This window comes from Piliocolobus tephrosceles, chromosome 8 (genome assembly GCF_002776525.5).
Source record: "Piliocolobus tephrosceles isolate RC106 chromosome 8, ASM277652v3, whole genome shotgun sequence".
Lineage (NCBI taxonomy): Eukaryota > Metazoa > Chordata > Mammalia > Primates > Cercopithecidae > Piliocolobus > Piliocolobus tephrosceles.
The window spans coordinates 126774177-126792628 of NC_045441.1; the positions used below are offsets into that span (position 1 = coordinate 126774177).

An 18452-nucleotide genomic window follows, 5' to 3' on the forward strand; every position below is an offset into this window, starting at 1 on the left:
CAAACGGTAGTTCACCGAACCCTCACAACGCTATAAAACAGGTTCTATTCTTAATTCCATTTTACTGATGAGAAAACTGCCCAAGGTCAGCGAATTAAGGCACAGCAGGGCCAGGTGGTCTGGCTTCAGAGCTCATGCTTATAAGCATTACACAAGTTGGCCTCTCTGACAGTCAATACTAGTTCAAAATTATAATACAATAAAACTTTTTAAAGTTTATCTTTTTCTCTAATGATAAAAAATGGACTGCATGGAGAGAGATGAATGAGCGGAATCTACATTTCATGACTGCCAGTGTCGTGCACAATCTAAGATAGGAAAGTTCAGCCCTCTCTACAAAGGACAGACTGGAAGGAGGATTTGCATGAATAATTTCTGTGTTTGAACCTGAAAGTAACGTACTATAACTAAACCTATCTATCAAATGGTCTATCAAAACATCCAAGTGTGAAAGGCCCTGTTCCTGTCCTTAAGGAAGATACTCTTAGAGATTGCTGGCAACCTCCCCCTTCCGAGGAGTGGTTTCCCTGCTGAGGTATAATTTTTGAGTCAATTGTGTCATATAGGTGAGAAGAAATAAAGTATTGCTGAGGCCAGAGGAGACTCCAGTCTCCTGGAGGAGCTGCAAACCACCACCTTGGAGGGGTAGGATCAGGAAAGAAACTGCAGCAGAAAGGTCTTGGACAGCTGAATTCATTCAACATGGGGTATTTACACATTATCAGCCACCTACAAAGAAGCTAAAACACTGCGGTATCACTGCCATGAAACTCGTAGAAGAAATCCAGTGACTGAAATGCCTTTACTCTGCTTGCAGATGCTTTTATCACTCTCGGATTTCCTCTTCCTGAGGGAAGAACATGGTGTAGCATATGAAATAAGTTTGACAATTGCTTTTGCACATAACAATGATAAAAGAAACCAAAGCATCTAGCTACACTACTGAACAGTGTCTTATTCTACTACTAAAAAAGAAAAGAAGAGAAAAAGAAGGAGGGGGAGGAACAACAACAAAACATGAAGCAGTAATTGTAGTAGCACAGCAATAGCAATCAAAAGAACAATCAGAAAATTCTATTTTGCTTTACATAAGCAAATCATGGTTTCCCTTCTGTTTCCTATGGATATCCCGGTGCCAATCAGTGCTTTGGCACCACCTGCAGAAAATGCATGGGGCATTTGAGTCACATTGCTAATCAGAGTTACAGTGACACTAAGGAAACTGGAGTTGATTCCAGTCTATTCATTTCCCATGAAACTCCTAGCAAATTACTTTGTGGATAAGCAAAGCAATATTACCACAGGTAGGCAACCACTTACGGGCTGTGATTTAAGGATGCCTGAAAAGCCTCCCTCCGTGGCAATAACTCCGTCCTAGTCTAGCTTCATGCTTGACACTATGCTCTGCATTAAGTTCTATGAGTTCCAGGGATTTCTTAGGCTCCTACGAAAGTCACTGAGGATGGGAGGACGGAACGGAGAAAACTCAGGAAGCCTCATGCAGTCAATGAAATGGAATGCATCCTCCTTTCTTTGTTTTACAAATCAAGATTCTGAGTCAAAATATCTTTTGAACAAGGGATCTGGCCTAGAGGAATTTGAGAACCAGTGAGTTATGTTATCTCTCAGCTTTCTGAAATGGCATGTAAATGCACTAACATTCATATGGAATAAATGAAGTGCAATGTTCTGTAGATGATAATATATGGAGTTGAGTGCTGTAAGTTATAAAACTGATTTTAACTGAACTATATTGGATTTTAAAAGATCCTCTTAAAATATTTTACGTACTTATGCGCCTTTTGAGGCAGAACATATAGACCATATTCTAAATTTTTCTTCATAAAGACTACAACATGATGCACTGTACTACACAGAACAGCCATTTTTCTCTTTCCCGTCCTTCTGTTTGGGTAGAGCTCCTTTTGAGTCAGTGTTGCTGTCTTTTGTTGCTCTCAATTTCCTAAATGGCAGCTTCTTAACAGCTTTTAATTTGAGAAATCAGATAATTACAGTTTACAATCATATGTAAAATTAAGTAAATAAATTCTGAGTAAAGGTCCAAGGCCTTTTGCCATAGTAGCAAAGTAAATAGATTTGTAGTTCCTTAATTGATGGAAACTGTTTTAGCAAATCTGAAATTTTGACCACTGACTTTGTGGCGTATGACTATGTTTCAAGTGGTTAAAGTCATTTGAAGTAGCTGGATAATAAGCTTCTGAACAGAAATTGCCCAAAACACATAGAATTTTGTGCTTAGTTAAGTTGCAATGTTTTATTTTGAAGTTCCCAGCTATATACAAAGCTAAGATGCAGGAATCTGGACATTCTAAACACTATAAATATTCACTTTTCCCCAAATAACTTATATGAGCCAGTGCTTCCTTCTCTATGAAAGGTGATAAATTAAACCAAGAAAAGTCACTTAAAAGCATTCAGTAGGGGCTGGGTGCGGTGGCTCACGCCTGTAATCCCAGCACTTTGGGAGGCCGAGGCAGGCGGAACATGAGGTCAGGAGCTCGAGACCATCCTGGGTAACACGGTGAAACCCCGTCTCTACTAAAAATACAAAAAAATTAGTCGGGCATGGTGGTGGGAGCCTGTAGTCCCAGCTACTCGGGAGACTGAGACAGGAGAATGGCGTGAACCTGGGAGGCGGAGCTTGCAGTGAGCCGAGATTGTGCCACTGCACTCCAGCCTGGGTGACAGAGTGAGACTTGGTCTCAAAAAAGAAGCATTCAGTAGGTAAGCTCTTATTCCTCACATTGGGACAGAGTTGTTACAGAACCTAGCACAAAAACACAATTTAAACAAATAAATATTGCCTAGAACATGAAACATGTTTAAAAATTAAAATTATTTGAAAAACAGTAATTTGCTCTCATCAATGAATGTAAAGGCCAATTGAGCTTACTGCCTTAAATATCAAATAGCACCTAAGCACCTTTACTAAGGGTTCCCTGATTTTGCTGGTGTTCATATTCAAAAGAAATTTATTTGTAGGTGTGTGGTACAGGGTGGGCAGAGCGGAGAATATATCTGTTTAAACTAAGACACTATGGAACACAGTATAGATCACATTCCATTATATTACGCTGTTCTAATAAAAACATGAGCAACATTTACTTAAATAATAACACAATAAAACATATGCTCGGTTTTAGGATGGTGGGCAGGATCTCACCAGTAGCCACACAGTGGTTATAAGAGAAAACACATCCTACATATTTCCCATGTTGCAGGCGCTGCTGGCACTCAAAGTAGTGACAGCTCTCCACCAATCTTCAGCTCATAGCAGGCATGAGAGAAAAACCATCACAGCTTTAGACCACTGGAGCAGGGAATGGGGACTGAGGAGGACAGAGGGATCAGTGGCAGGCAGTGGTAGAGAGTATACAATTGTCCCTAATGAAGAGATTAATATCGAATCCTATCCCACCCAACTACATCCCTTACCTAAGCGCTTGATCTATAAGTGCCAAGAAAGCTGTTTTTTTTTTTTTTCTTCCTTTGAGCAAGATGTGTGATTTCTGCTAAGTAACAATGAATATCTGGTGGGAGTTGAGAGAGTTTGATGGAGAAAAAGAGGAAAGGAAGGAAGGGAAAGATGACGAAAAATAAAGATGAAGAAGAGGGGAAAAGATGGGAAATGGTAGGAGAGAAGAGGGAGGAGAGGGGAGGAAAGGAGAAGGGGGTGGGTACTTCAGGGCCTGGGGTTATCTACTTTCACAGACCTATGATTTATAAAAGGATTGGGGCCTTTTTGCTGCCCAAGGTAAGTAAAATTAAATATCTGTCATTCCCAATTGTCAGAAGTTTGACACCCAAGAAGCAGGTACAACAAGGCTGGCTGACCGTTTCTGAATAAGGCACATGGCAAGCCTTATTTCTTCTTGCAGTGGGGCCAACTGCACTGCCTGCTGACCACATAGCTTCTGCTGCAGTCCTAAGATCTCCCACTGCACTTGCCCACCTCTACAGGTGGAATCATCAGAGATAGGACACGGGGAAGGCAGTGGGAAAAGAGCAACCAGTATGGCAACCTGTTCTTAGTCTCCCCATCTCAGAAGAGCTCAGAGACCAGAGGCTGCTGCAGGACCAAAAACACCAGGGCAAAGTCTGAGCTCATGATACCTTACTCCAGAATTCCCGGACCTAATGCAAGGAATCACCAGCTATGAGGCCACAGTGAGCAAAGGGATGACAGCCAGGAAAGGGCCTTCAGACAGAAACCAACAATACTGTGAGTGTATAAGGGGGCAGGCAGATGGGGACATGCTGGGGATAGGGCCAGAGTGCGGCCACATGGTGAGAAGCCAGGAAGAAGGACAGAGGAGGTGGCTGGGCTGGGCCTATCCCCAGATGCCTCCCAGCTTTCTCCCCCATGCTTTCTCTACCCCGTAGCCTCCTAGATGGGAAGATTCACCCTGAGGACTAGAAACTGAGGGAAGGCTGAAAATCAGGCAAAGGGAAAACTGCAAGAGAGGCCAGGGGAGTGCTCTCCTCCTCCCCCTTCTCCTTCTCTTTTAGACCACAGAGCCCACTCCACAGCAGCACTTTGAAGATGGGTAGGAAGGAGGGGCCATGCAGCCCTGGCAGGACTGTCCTTTCCTCCTCTTAAATGGTGGGGCTAATGGAACGCTTAGGAAAGTGGAGGGGAGGAGCCTTCCTAAGCTCTTAGCATGTCAGGAATCTGGGGTCCTTTCAACAGGCATTGCCTCTCTGGCAACATACACAAGAACATTGTTGCTGTATAATCCAAGGTAAATGAAAACAAGAGTTCTTTGATTTATTTAAAAACCTAATTAGAAGAAATGACAAGCATACTTGGAAACTTCTACTTCTCTGGGGAGTCTGGGATGCAATCTATAAATTGGCATTAGGCAAAATGAAGAATGACATTATCTGAAAGTTCCATTAATATGATTTCAGGGCCAAAGCCTGACCTCCACTATCACTCATGCAGTCTTCTCTTTTTCTTCAAGAGAATATAGAACATTTTGGACAAGCCAGGAGGGTGGCTAGTTGAAGTTCTAGCACACTCCTTTTATCCTCAGTATATCATTCATTCTGTCTATGACAACAGATCTCATGATTCCAGACCAAGGAGCAAAGATGCCACATGTCCGGAGGAGTCTGTGACCCGAGTGGAAACTCAGACCTCTCTTTAGAGGTTCAATTGCAGAGAGACCTCATGCCATGTTAAAAGGTCCTAGCCCAGACCCTGAGTAGTGCTGGCCCATGTTGGAAGGCAGGCCTTCACAACTTTCAAGACCCCATGGGTTTGTGCAACGTGATCTGTGGACAGACAAGGACCTGGTAAGGGCTGAAACCTTCTGAGACAGCCCCCAACAATCAACACCCTTGATAAGGGATGACGCCAAAAGGACCTCAGAATATCTGGAAGAAAAGCAGCAGGAACAAGAAGAAGTTGGGTTGGAGACTCTTACAAAGGATACATCAAAATACTCATGCAATGCTCAGATATACACCAATACTCCTGAATCTGTAGATGCCAGGTATCTGGAATCATGATGGTTTGAGGTATCCTACATAAGAGAAGTTTCCATATGGCTGAAACAATCTGTTACTGCTGACTTTTCCAGAATGTATTTATGGAAATTTAGTTCACCAATTATTTTAACCATCACTATGTGTATAAGACTATGTGAGTGCTGTACGGGATATAAACAGAAGGCAGCTTCTGTCCTTGGAAGAGCTGGCAAGCTACTTCAGGAGACAAAAGGGACTTGGAAGAAAAGGCTATTAACAGGAGAGAGCCACACATGGCTACATGCTCAACAACAGCTCAGACAAGAAGAGCTATCATCTAGAGGAGGGCAAAATCTGAGGCTGAACCAGTAAAAAGGGTCTAGCAAAGAACGCAAATTCTTAAATGTAGGCTTAAAATGCGTACATTCAAAAAAAATCAAAGGCATTCCAGCAGGAAAAAGATCCGAAGTCTCTTTATGTAGTAGGCACCGATGCCTCTGAAACGGCATGGAGACCTGGCTTTGGCATGTCCACTGTGGGACAATTCCTGGGCTCCTGGGTGTCTATGTACAGGAGTCAGTGGACCCAAGGCTGGTGGTTGAGTGTGGAGGTTTGAACGGTGTGTCTGGGGGTTGCCAGCAGGTAGAGTAGGATGCCCTCAAACCTGGGAACTAGGTACACTGGCTGTGTTAAGAAGCCAGAGGAGCTGTCTCATGAGGAGCTGCAAGAGAAGGGGAAACAGAACTACTCCCCAGAAACCACGGGGTTCAAAATTACAGCTACAGAGAGGTGGAGATTTCTCTGTGTGTTTCCATGCTGCTATATTCCAGCACCGAGAACACTGCCTGACACAGTTATTCTGAAAGGAAAAGGGGAGGAAAGAAAGGAGAAAGGACTTCTGGCACAGGGCTGTCTCCCCACTTAAGCCCTCAACCAGTCCCGGTCTGAAAAATTGCTGGCTTTAGGAAACATAAGGAGACAAAACCCCCACCAGGACATAGGCATTCTCGCAAAGAGCAATTCCAAAAGCAACAGTAATGAGGCACCTTCAAAGTGTTTGAGGAATGGAAGCCTTCTGCCCACAATAGGGAAAAAATAGTGCAGCCAGGTGCGGTGACTCACGCCTGTCATCCCAGCACTTTGGGAGGCCGAGGTGGGAAGATTACATGAGGCCGGGAGTTCGAGACCAGCCTGGCCAACATGTCAAAAGCCTGTCTCTACTAAAAATATAAAAAATCAGCCGGGCATGGTGGCGGGCACCTGTAATCCCAGCTACCGAGGAGGCTGAGGCATGAGAATCACTTGAACCTGGGAGGTGGAGGTGGCAGTGAACTGAGATTGTGCCACTGCACTCCAGCCTTGGTGACAGAGCAAGACTGTCTCAAAAAAAAAAAAAAAAAAAAAGGAAAAAAGAAAAAGAAAGAGAGCATAGAGGCCGCGTGACAATCATAGAGGAACATCTATAATATTTTTGTGAGCACAAATCAGATATCTTCTGAGGACCCACAGGACTCTCTGATGGAAGGGCTATTCTGCAGGAGACTGAGGTCTTACACAGACTGCGTAGAGTTAAAAACAGTTGCATCTGTTTTACTGTGGCTCACGTGATGCCACCTGTGTCTATAAGTTAGTTAAACCTTGGAATATTTATTTGGGAACAGTTGCAGGAGTGGAGAGAAAACAGAACCAGGGATTATAGACATGAGCCACTGTGCCCAGCCCTGAAAAACTGTTTTGATCCCATAGAACTTATATTCTCCTGCGAGAGACGGACAGCAAACAAGAGAGATAAGTATAGTATATAATATATTGACAGAAATAAGTACTGAAAAGAAAACTAAAGAGAGAAAGGGAGGTAAGAAATATCAGGAGTAGGAGAAAACTGAAGTTGTAGACAGGTTGGCCAGGGAAGGTTTCACTGAACATTTTGACAAACACGCAAAGGAAGCGAGAGAGTTCACCACGTGGATATCTGAGGGAGAAGCACTCTAGGCAAAGGGCACAGCCAGTGCGAAGCTCAGAGGCATGAAGATGTCAGGATGCTAAGAGTGGCAGGGGCCAGAGCGGGGAAGTGGAGATGAGGCCAGATGATAACAGCAGGCCAGATCATGGTGTGTTGCAGGTCGTGGTGAAGACACTGGTTTTTTTTTTTTTTTTTTTTCTGAAAGAGAATAAGAAATTCAAAGGCCACAGTGATAATTTCCCATATGAGGTGATGAGGGCCTGAACTGAAGTGACAAGAATGGAACAAAAAGGAAAGGCAGAGACGCACGACTGATTGACAGCACACAGCCCTCTTCCTCGCCCCACATCGGCCTCCCCTAAGGTCAGCGTGAATTCCTCATACTTCGTCCTTAAGTCTTTCAGTAGAATCATCAGCAGCTCCAGAGGGCTTCAAACCTACCCCTTGGTCAGCTTTGTTGTTCGTGTGTATGCTGGGCTGACTGCACACCTGACAGTCTCATGCTGTGCTATGGTCGGAATTGCCTCTCGAGTGCCGCAGGAAAACTCACTTGAGGCTCTTCGAACAGTGTGTTTTGTTCTGTTCTGAGGAGCACATTATCACAAGCACTCTGCATATGAAGTGTTTATGTTTATGTTCTTAGCACCTCCCCCAAGTAACCTCAGATGTGCAGGGAGGTTCTAGATGCTGGGCTGAACCCCACCTAGGCAGGGTCAATTCCATGACCTCCGGAGAGACCTGCTGGAAGAAAGAAGAGCAGTGCCTGTGTGTTGTTGTTTGAACCTGAAATAAAAAGTTGTCTATTTCCCACATAGCTATTGTATTTTATATTTTTCATCTGTAGAGAAAGAAAACCAAAATCTTACAGCAGAAAGCCAAGGGGAAAAAAGGACTTCGTGAGCTGAATATAAGAACTAGAAAGACACACCAAAAACCTTTCCTCTTCCTGAGAAGCAGCCAATCAGGGCTCACAGGAGAAACAATTTGGTAAGAACCAAATTGCTAGGATTGCATTAATTCAAAGTTAAAGTTGATGACTGGTTGTAAAGAATAATACACCCATCGTGTTTTGAGCACTGCATTAAGATTGGTAAAAACTATAGTCAAAACAGTACAGGATTCTTTTTAAGGGAGGAAAAAGGTACATGTCTGTTTCTGAACAGTTTACCCTTGTACCAAATCACACTCTTAAATGGCTAAATGTGACTTATGTTAGTGGATTTAATACTTCTTTTTAATGAGAAGAAAGTCACAGGCACAAAGTTTCTCTGACAGGCTTCAATAGAAAGCTACAGCAAGCCTGTGGTCCCTGATACTCAGGAGACTGAGGCAGGAGGATCAATTGAACACAGGGGTTTGAGGCTGCAGTGAGCCAGGATCATATCACTGCATTCCAACCTGGGTGACACGACAGGATTCCGTCTCTAAAACAAACATAAAAACAAACAAAAAAATCAGAAAGCTATGACATGAATCTTAGGAGAAGTCTACACCTTGGAATCCATTTGGGTGACTATTGCATACTGCTACCATCTTTTGGAAATCTCCTTACAATTCAGGCACAGTTATTGAGATATAAAACAAATATTGCAGCTAGTCTTTATAACAAGCATGGTGAAGGGCCCGATAAGTTTGGGTTTGCACAAGTCTAATGAAATGATACTAACAAACTGATGCCCTCAGAGATGCCAGGTGGAGAGTCATGAGGAATGATACTCAGTGTGCCCCTCCATCTAGATTACCATGCAGCTCAGGCATTCTTTCTGCCTCCTCCCTCATGGTCACGATACATTAAAAAGTGTTCCAGCCTAATGAACTTGAAGAAATCCTTAAAAATCCATAATTCTATTTCTCACCCTGGCCCTCATTTTACCCAAGGACACTTCATATTTCATCATTCTTATTATTGAACTTCACTGTACTTTGTTGCCCTCATTTCTTGTTTCTGCTTCTTTAAAATTTGCCTGCTTGTCTTTTCTCTTATTTCTTTTTCCCCATTTGTTTTTCTATGCTTCTCAGCTTAGAAGTCAGTATACAACCACGGCGAGTCACTAGTTTCAACTCATCATGCAATCTTCCTGGTTTTCGCTCTTTATAGGTGCTTTTGTGGCTGTTCCTTGTCATATTTTTACATGTTCATCAAGGTTATTATTTGTGTCAGCAGGTCAAAGTTGCCACGTGTCTTATAGGAGAGTAATTGAAGGGTGGATGTGCGTGCAAATATGGACATAAATATAATCACAGGTACACAGACACTAATAAGTAGAAATTCATACCTTTAGAGCCCTACACACATACACACCCATGTGCATTCACAAATTTCAAGCAGACAGACTTGAGTGAAGATGGGCTAGACATATTACAGAAGTCATAGCAAAAACAAGTTAATAAAAAATGGTGTTTGTATGTCTTGGTGGCTTTCTCTAGTTCTGAGGTAGCAAATCATGGGTACAGCAGAGATTTGAGCCTTAGCATAAACTAGGAAATCCCAAACACTTTGCCTTTTCAGTCCTTGCGGGTGTGATAGGACCATAAACACAATCTTACTTGTATTATGAATCCTGACATGTTTCTGTTATCAGTTTCCTTTGTGGAAATAGAATTTTTTTTTAAAGTTCACAGTTTAATATTTCTAACCAATAATCTAGAGATATTTGCTTTGATATGGAATATTATATTTCTAGTTAAGAAGCTGTGGTAAGTTAGTTATCCTTTCACTGCCATTTTTCACATTCCAGGCGATTTGGTGACATAATTAAGGCAGTCTTCCAGCCAATCTAGTCCCGGAAGACCCACAGACATCTCAGCAATTGTTTACTCAACACTGTACCTCCAATTGGTAATGTTTTCACTGACACATACACACCCGCCCATATCATTTTTTAATGAGGACATCATACCCACAGAGATTTGCCAGGAGGCTAGTTGTGTAATATACACATTACCCACACTGTAAACACAGCTCTCTTCTGCCATGCCAAGTAGGTACACTTTCCCCACTTTACAGTTAAGGGAACTGAGACCCTCTGAGACTGTGTCACTTGCCCAAGAAAGACTAGTTAAGAGTGGAAGTGAAGTCCTTCTAACCCAAAGCCATCTCTATGTGTTACAACTTACTGTGTTTCTCTTTTCTTTGCTAGTGGTAGACTGAGGGACCAAGACTGATGAAGACAGATAAGAAATATGATATTTAACGAGACTGCCCTTTCATATGATCTGTTCTCATGAGATCCCTAGGGGAGCTGACTAATGACAACCACACCATGACCCCCTGTGCCAAGATGGCAAAAAGCAGTCTCTGTTCTCCACGAGAATGAAATAAAATGTGCTGCAAAAGGTATGGCACTGGCTAAACAGGGCCTAAAACCCTACACAAGACAGCTACCTGCATGTGTTAAATCTCCCACTAAAGAGCCTTAAAAATGAGGCAGGAATTCAGACGTCCTAGATTGTAAATATAACAATACTTAAATGGTAGGGTTGATCTGGTGACAGGTGTCTGTGTGTGTATGTGTCTGTCTCTCAACAAGCACCTCATTGAACTCATTCATTCATTCAATGTTAAGTCACACAGGGTAACTATTCAGTGTAGTCACTTATCCTCAGTGTGGAGAATACTGGAGAGGACAACAAGGTCAGAGTCCCTGAGCTAAATGGAGCTTACGCTCTAGTGTTGGAGACAGATAAATAAGCGAACAATTTTAAAAAATATGATAGCTAGTAAGTGGTGTGTGCTATAAAAGGTTGACAGAATGGGGAAGGAACAGAGGGGAGACACAGCCTGACTGTCAGCTGGGCTAGTTGTTTCACCTCACAAGCTCAGTCCTCAACTTTCAACGAGGAAACTGAGGTAGCAGGTGATTCTAAGACTCTCCAAACCTAGTACTCTCGGCTGTCTCTTTGGGTTCAGTTTCTTGGAACCACTATCATTCAAGGAGGAAAGATTATAGTGGACAATATTTATTGAGTGCTTATGATTTGCCAGCCTGCTGTTATATATGCATTAACTCATTTAATTTTCACAACAACCACAAGAAGCAGTATTATCCCATTTTCCAGATGTAAAACTTAGGCTTAAAGAGGTTAAAACGGGCTGGGCGTGGTGGCTTACATCTGTAATCCCAGCACTTTGGGAGGCCGAGGCAGGTGGATCACAAGGTCAGAAGATCGAGACCATCTTGGCTAAAATAGTGAAACCCCGTTTCTATTAAAAAATACAAAAAATTAGCCAGGCATGGTGGCGGGTGCCTGTAGTCCCAGTTACTCGGGAGGCTGAGGCAGGAGAATGGCATGAACCTGGGAGGTGGAGCTTGCAGTGAGCCAAGATCGAGCCACTGCACTCCAGCCTGGGCTCCAGACTGAGACTCTGTCTCAAAAAAAAAAAAGAGGTTAAAACAAGGACCAGTGTCACACAACTCAAAGCCTGGAAATTAGGATTCAAAGCCAGGTCATTTGATTCCAAAGCTCACACGTTTCATCAACACATCACCTGCACCTCCTTTAATGAAGGCATCAATGCAGGATTTTCCATTTCCTCGTGTTTTTAAAGCATCACCTTCTGAATATCTACCTCATCAATGAGGCAGGAAACAACAACAAGCTCCTAACAAACAGAGACAATACCAACTTTGGAGGCCAGTCGTGGTTTTGGAGTAACCGATAATGCAAATAATGCTTCCATCAAGATTGAGTGCCTCTGAGCAACAGGAACACTGGTTAACCCTAGTGCTATGGGTCCCTGCCCCTGGAAAACACTGCAAGAAGAGAAACCATTTCTGTACACCTGGGCATTGCCTAGGTAACATGTAAACCTTATGCTAAATCAGATGCAAATTATTTTTATTACTAGGTGACAAGACCATACAATATCCAATAACAACAGAACTGCTTCACAGAAACACACACCCTTACCCAAACACACAAATGCAGCCTCAATCTAAAATTGTCATGACAGAAAGAGATGACAATTATTCTCAGAGGTTCAAACTCTAAGAATAAAATAAGACACATGCATTTTGGCTTAATGAAAGTTTAGTATAAAGGCAAAAGAACTGTACAAAGATAGAAAAAAGCCATAAAGTTCTGGAGAGTGAGTAAGCCTCTATGACTCTTTTTTTCTTTTATCTTTAGGTGGAAGTGAACAGCCCGATAAGACCACTTCAAAATATTGTTGTCATGGATCAGAGACGAGTATGAGTCCTAGGAAAACTGCAAAGCATTGTGTGAGCATTTCTCAAATACTTTTTCGCTGACTACTAAGATCCTACAAAATGGCAGTGGGTGTTCTGTAGGAAAATTAATGGGTTCCACAATCCTCCCATTTCCTCAAAACAAAAAGTAGGAAATCCTGCATACCTTATGTCTTTCGTTGAGCTTCACAGGACCTATTTATGTATTAAATTCATTCCGTGTTTTTGAAATGTATAGTCACGAGCTCCTTTTAATGTATAATGCTGTATATTGTTTTCATTTGAGTTGAGTGTTCTCCAGAACACAATTTTGGGTAAAAATAAAATGGGCTGTGCAAATAGACAATGGTACTATTAATCCAGGGTCACCTACAAGTGACAGAATCCTAAAGATCCCTTGGCTTCATAGCCTACACATGCTGTCACTATCCCTATTACATGAAGTGAGAAGTGTCAGCACTAGATTCCCCTTTAATACACAGACAGCACTTGGTACCAAAGAATAATTATAACAATCCCCATGACAGTTGTCATAGTAACAACGGGTAACATGTCCTGAGGGTCTACCATGTGCCAGACACTGTTCTAAGTGTGCACGTGGACGATCTCATGGAAATGCTGAGCTATCAGGCCGGACACCGAAAGGACGACATTACTTCCACTGCTGAGAGCACCCCACTCTCTCCCTCTCTCATATCCACTGACTAGGGACTCAGTAGCAGAGAGCGTGTCAGTGAAAATTCTTTTCTTATTTTTGTTGATGGCTACACTTTCCATGAGTCATCTTGATTCATTAGATCCTCAATATCCTAATGGTGAAAAAGGCCCCTGGCAGAGAATGGCTGGCACCCAAACAACTCAAGAGAGCTGGCTTTGCCTCCTGGGCTTTATTGCCACACACGTGGTTCCCTCTGACAGCCTGCACCCAGCTCAGCCAAACTGCCATCTGGGGTGCAGATCATGAGTCTGCTGTGCCAGACAACTGGCATTTGAGGCTGACAGAGCAGGAGCAACATGCAGGCAGATCTTGGTGCATTCTAAGTCCATGCTGGCGCTCCGTGGTACACACCAGCTAGACCCGAATACACAGATGGCCAGAAAGTCCCCAGTAATGCATATCGGGCTCTGATTCTCTCATCTTCTCACCCACACACACAGATGCATGGGAACCAGCATTTTCACAAGCTGCTGCCTGGTGCTTATTCTTCCTGAGATGAAACAGACAAGGTGTAACTGGACTCAGAGTCATTTTCATTTTTAAACAGCAGAAAGCTGAAAGTTTCCTTCAAATAGGGCAGAGAGCTATGACTCTTGTACTCTTCTTGAAAGTTTCTTCCAAGAATCTAAGGACATGACCAGCATTCCTGTGAGTGCATGTTGTGATACCCCATTACAGACAGTGATGAGGCTTCTGATTCACCAATAAGAAGACACAGCTTGTGAGATGAGATCGCAGAATGGGTTACTTTGATTTGTCCCACTCAGTTGTTCCCAGTCATGACTTGGTAAGAATATGGATGCTACACACAGTAGCAAAATGACAGGTGAAGGTGTAAGAGTCTTAGTGTTGGGATAGACAGAATCATCCCAAATGTAAGTAAGGCCTTGTTAAGCCAAAGTCCAACCAAAGCTTGTTCAACTCCATGACATTGAACCATAGTAAGTACAGAAGAGGAGGACAATGAATACAAACATTTGTTAACTGATTTTATCCCTCTACTGATTCTGAGAGTTAGATTTAATCACCACTATTTTACAGAGGAAACTGAGGCTTAGACACAGGCAGGGCAGAACTTGCATTTTTATCTAGATCTTTTTGTCTCTGGAGCTGTGAAGCTCTTGCCCTACAATCCTCCAACTCTTATATCACATGGCCTCTCTAACACAATTCATTCACTTTCTCAATAAAACTGTATTTGGCAAATTGCAAGCAACATTAGAAGGAACCTTAGAATTAAGGCCGGGTGTCATAGGTGGGGTTAAGCCATTTTCACCAAACATTATCTACAAGGAAAAGACTAAAGCAAAATACAAGAACAAAACAATAACAAAAGCAAAGCAGCACCTATTAGCTGGTCCACGAAAAGAGGGTGACATGAGCACATTTAAAAATAGAGAAGATATATCTGGTAACAGCATCCTGAAGTATGACAGTTCCATTTTTCCTCTTACACAACCTACATGCTCACTCACCTCACCATCTACCTACTCTGTTCCCCACAGCTCCCAGCTTCTGACACCAACCGGCCTGTCTGCTCACTTACACCGCAACCACATACCACTCAACCGAAACACTCAAGACTGCTGTAGACGCACCTGTATGCATGCGTGTCCATGAGCCTATGTAATGGTGATATCTGCTTGGTTAGATAAGGTAACTCGACTTATAGAATGGCTGTTATATTAGCTTCCTAGCACTGCCCTAAGAAAGCAAAGAAGTCATGAAGCTCTGGATAGTGAGTAAGCCTCTCTGACTCTTCTTTATCTTTAGGTAGAAGTGAACGGCCCCGTATGACCACCCCAAAAGGTTGTTGTTACAGTTCAGAGATGATGAGTATGAGTCCTAGGAAAACTGCAAACATTGTGTGAGCATTTCTCATATACTTTTCCACTGACTACTAAGATCCCACAAAATGGCAATGGGTGTTCTGTGGGGAACCTAAACTGGGTAGCTTAAAACAACAGAAGTGTATTCTGTCACAATCCTAGAGGCTAGAAATCCAAAATCAAGGTTTCAACAAAGTTGAACACCCTTTTCAGGGCTTGGAGGGAGAATGAATTTCATGCCTGTCTCTTAGCTTCTGAGGAGAGTCACAATCCTCAGAGGGCCTCGGCTTGCAGCTGCATCACTCTAATTCCTGTCCCTGTCACCACATGGCCTTCTTCTCTGTGTATCTCTGTGTGTCCTCTCTTATAAGGACACATGTCATGCTGGATTACGGCCCACCCTACTCCAGTATGAACTCATCCTAATTAATTACATCTGCAACAACCCTATGTCCAAATCAAGTTACATTCTGAGGTACTGAAGTCCTGAGGCGTCAGGACTTCAACATTCCTTTTGGAGTACACTATTTAGCCCATCACAGCCACTACATACCAGGTGTGAGAACCAGGCCACGGTTTTCAGTCCTGACACTGTTTCTGAAGTGGAACACTGTCTCTCTACCCTGACAGTGAACACAATCATCTGTAGATCTGGTTGTTTGTTTTGGACATCAAGCTCAGTCCCACTCCCCAGAGATCCTGATGCGGTATATTCAGAATGGGAACCAACACTTCAAAGGTAAGAATAAAAGGTAAAATGGCATAATTGACTATAATGCTCATCCACAAATAAGAATCACTGTGGTCCATCTCAGTAGCAATACTTTCAATCAGGAAACTGAGGCAAAAAGAGGCAAAGTGATATGTCCCAACTTTACTCAGTACATAAATGGAACAGCAGGTTTTCAAACCCAGGTAAGTCCAACACAAAGTCTATTTCCTTCTGACCGCCCAAGCTACCCATCTGTGCCTATTCAGGTCTGTATGACCACGGTGGGTGTACAATTTGCATATCAAAGTAGGCAAGTTCTTTCAAGTCGGAGTAGGTGCACACTGGTATGGACTCCAGGGATTATTACCAGAGGGGTGAGCTTCTTTAGGTACAAATATTTGGCTAAACACATTTGCATAGCCTAGCCCCAGAGCATGAGAACAGTTTCCACCTGGCTGTGCCCGCTAAATGGTGAGGCACTAGGGACTCAACCCAGCTCACAAACACTGGCAGAATAAATGAGTGAATAAATGAATAAATGTACATAAAAATAAATGTCACCAAACGACAGTGATTCTGGCTGGAATTTTATTTCAGGTTTCCCGTGCCCATAAGCAGGCTGGGAAACAGTGCTCTTTCTACTTCAATTTCATTACTTTTGCATCCTTTTATTTTATCTAGACCAGAAAAAGAAACAGTTGCTAATTTGGGAACCGTTGCCAATTTGGGAAGAAATTTAATTCCATTAAGTATCTGCTCACAGGTATTCTACAGTATTAAATGTTGCCACCAGAGAACTGTAGAACAGGAAAGGTCACGTGGTTTAGCCCTGAAGCTTGGGAACAAACTCTCCTACAGCTGTTCTAGGGTTTTGGAAGTCACTGCCTTGCTTTGCTTTCAGTACCCTCCAATATCAGCCCCCAAATATCAATCCACATGGCAGCAGGAGGTCCCGGCTTTGCAGAACAGTTTTAGTTTTACACAGATCATTATTAACAGCAGCCACTTTCACCCTCAAAAGTGTCTTGGTTTAGACAATGTATTATATAGTCACACTTCCTAAGCCCACAAGTATCTATAATATGCACTCCAAGTTTTGGTTCAAAAAACCTATTTCCATTTTTCTCTGACACATGCTCATGCACGGCTCACGATTGCCACCTCCTTTGTACAGAGCTTGCCCCACCTCTGAGTTTGCTCATGTTCCTCTTCCCTGCCCGAAATGCTCTCCTTCTTCAAACTCACTTATGTAAATCTTACCTATCTTTCAAAACTGAGCTCAAACCCCATTTCCATGCAGCTGCCTCTGTCTGCTTCAACCCACACTGACTTCTTCCTTCTCTTAACTTCTACTTGTGATGTTTGCTTTGCTAAAATAGGAAAGGAGTGAAAGGCACATCGTGGATGATGGATTCACTCCTCCCCTGAGTACTCTGCCTGTATTTTGTTTAGGAGCCCGCAGGTAGTACCTGGTTATGGTAATTTAGTCCCAGCCCCAACAGGTAGGCTTTCTTCAAAGGTGGTTCATTAAAAGAAATTAGAATATAAATACATGATCTGCTTATGCATACTTTTTTCCCAAAAAAAAAAAACAAAACTGTTGTTCTAAGAAAACTGCAAACAGAGCATTTAAACTAAAGACTTGCCTGGAGAACTCTGTGTCTGACCTCTTGCCCAAAGCAGCTGTGCTTCCCCAAATACAGCATCCTTGAAAGATGGCCAACCATGTTATCCACAAACACACATTCCTCCAGGCAATCTCTCCAGGCACCTTGTTCCCTTACTGGGAAGCTCGGACTGACAAAGTGCTTTCTTATCATACGGTATTTCTCAAAGTTAGGTTTGCAGACCATCTGCACCAGAATTATTTGAGGTGCTTGTTAAAAGCACAGACTCTCAGCCAGGTGTGGTAGCTCACACCTGTAATCCCTGCACGTTGGGAGGCCGAGGCGGGTGGATCCCAAGAGGTCAGGGGTTTGAGACCAGCCTGGTCAACATGGTGAAACCCCATCTCTACTAAAAATACAAAAATTAGCTGGGTGTAGTGGCTTGTACCTCTAACCCCAGCAACTCAGGAGGCTGAGGCAGGAGAATCCCTTGAACCCGGGAGGCAGAGGTTGCAATGAGCCGAGATCACACCACTGCACTCCAGCCTGGGCAGCTGAGCAAGACTACACCTAAAAAAAAAAAAAAAAAAAAAAAAAAAAAAAAAATCACAGACTCCCAAGTCCTACTCCAAGCATACTGAATTGGCATTTGGAGCAAAAAGGGAAACAGGAGTGTGCATTGTTAGGTTTCCAGGTAATGTGTGTTTATTGTTATAAAGCTAGAGTCGGTGGATTCTACCTCTATGACTTTTCCATTTCTAACAACAGATAGCAAGTCACTTCTCTTTTCTTCAAATTAACTCTTCAAATACTGGAAGGCATCTCTCTGCCTTTGCTCCTAATACTCAGTTGTAACCCACGGAATCTAACATTTCTTTACAACAAGCTTCCATCCCCTAAGCCAACCTGGGCACCCCCCTCTGGGTCCTCTGCTGCTTGCT

General features: G+C 42.9%; 1 protein-coding gene across 1 annotated transcript in view; it reads right to left on the reverse strand.

Moving 5' to 3' along the window:
- The window catches only part of DGKI (diacylglycerol kinase iota), a 455866-nt gene that overhangs the window by 263515 nt on the left and 173899 nt on the right, over positions 1–18452 (reverse strand).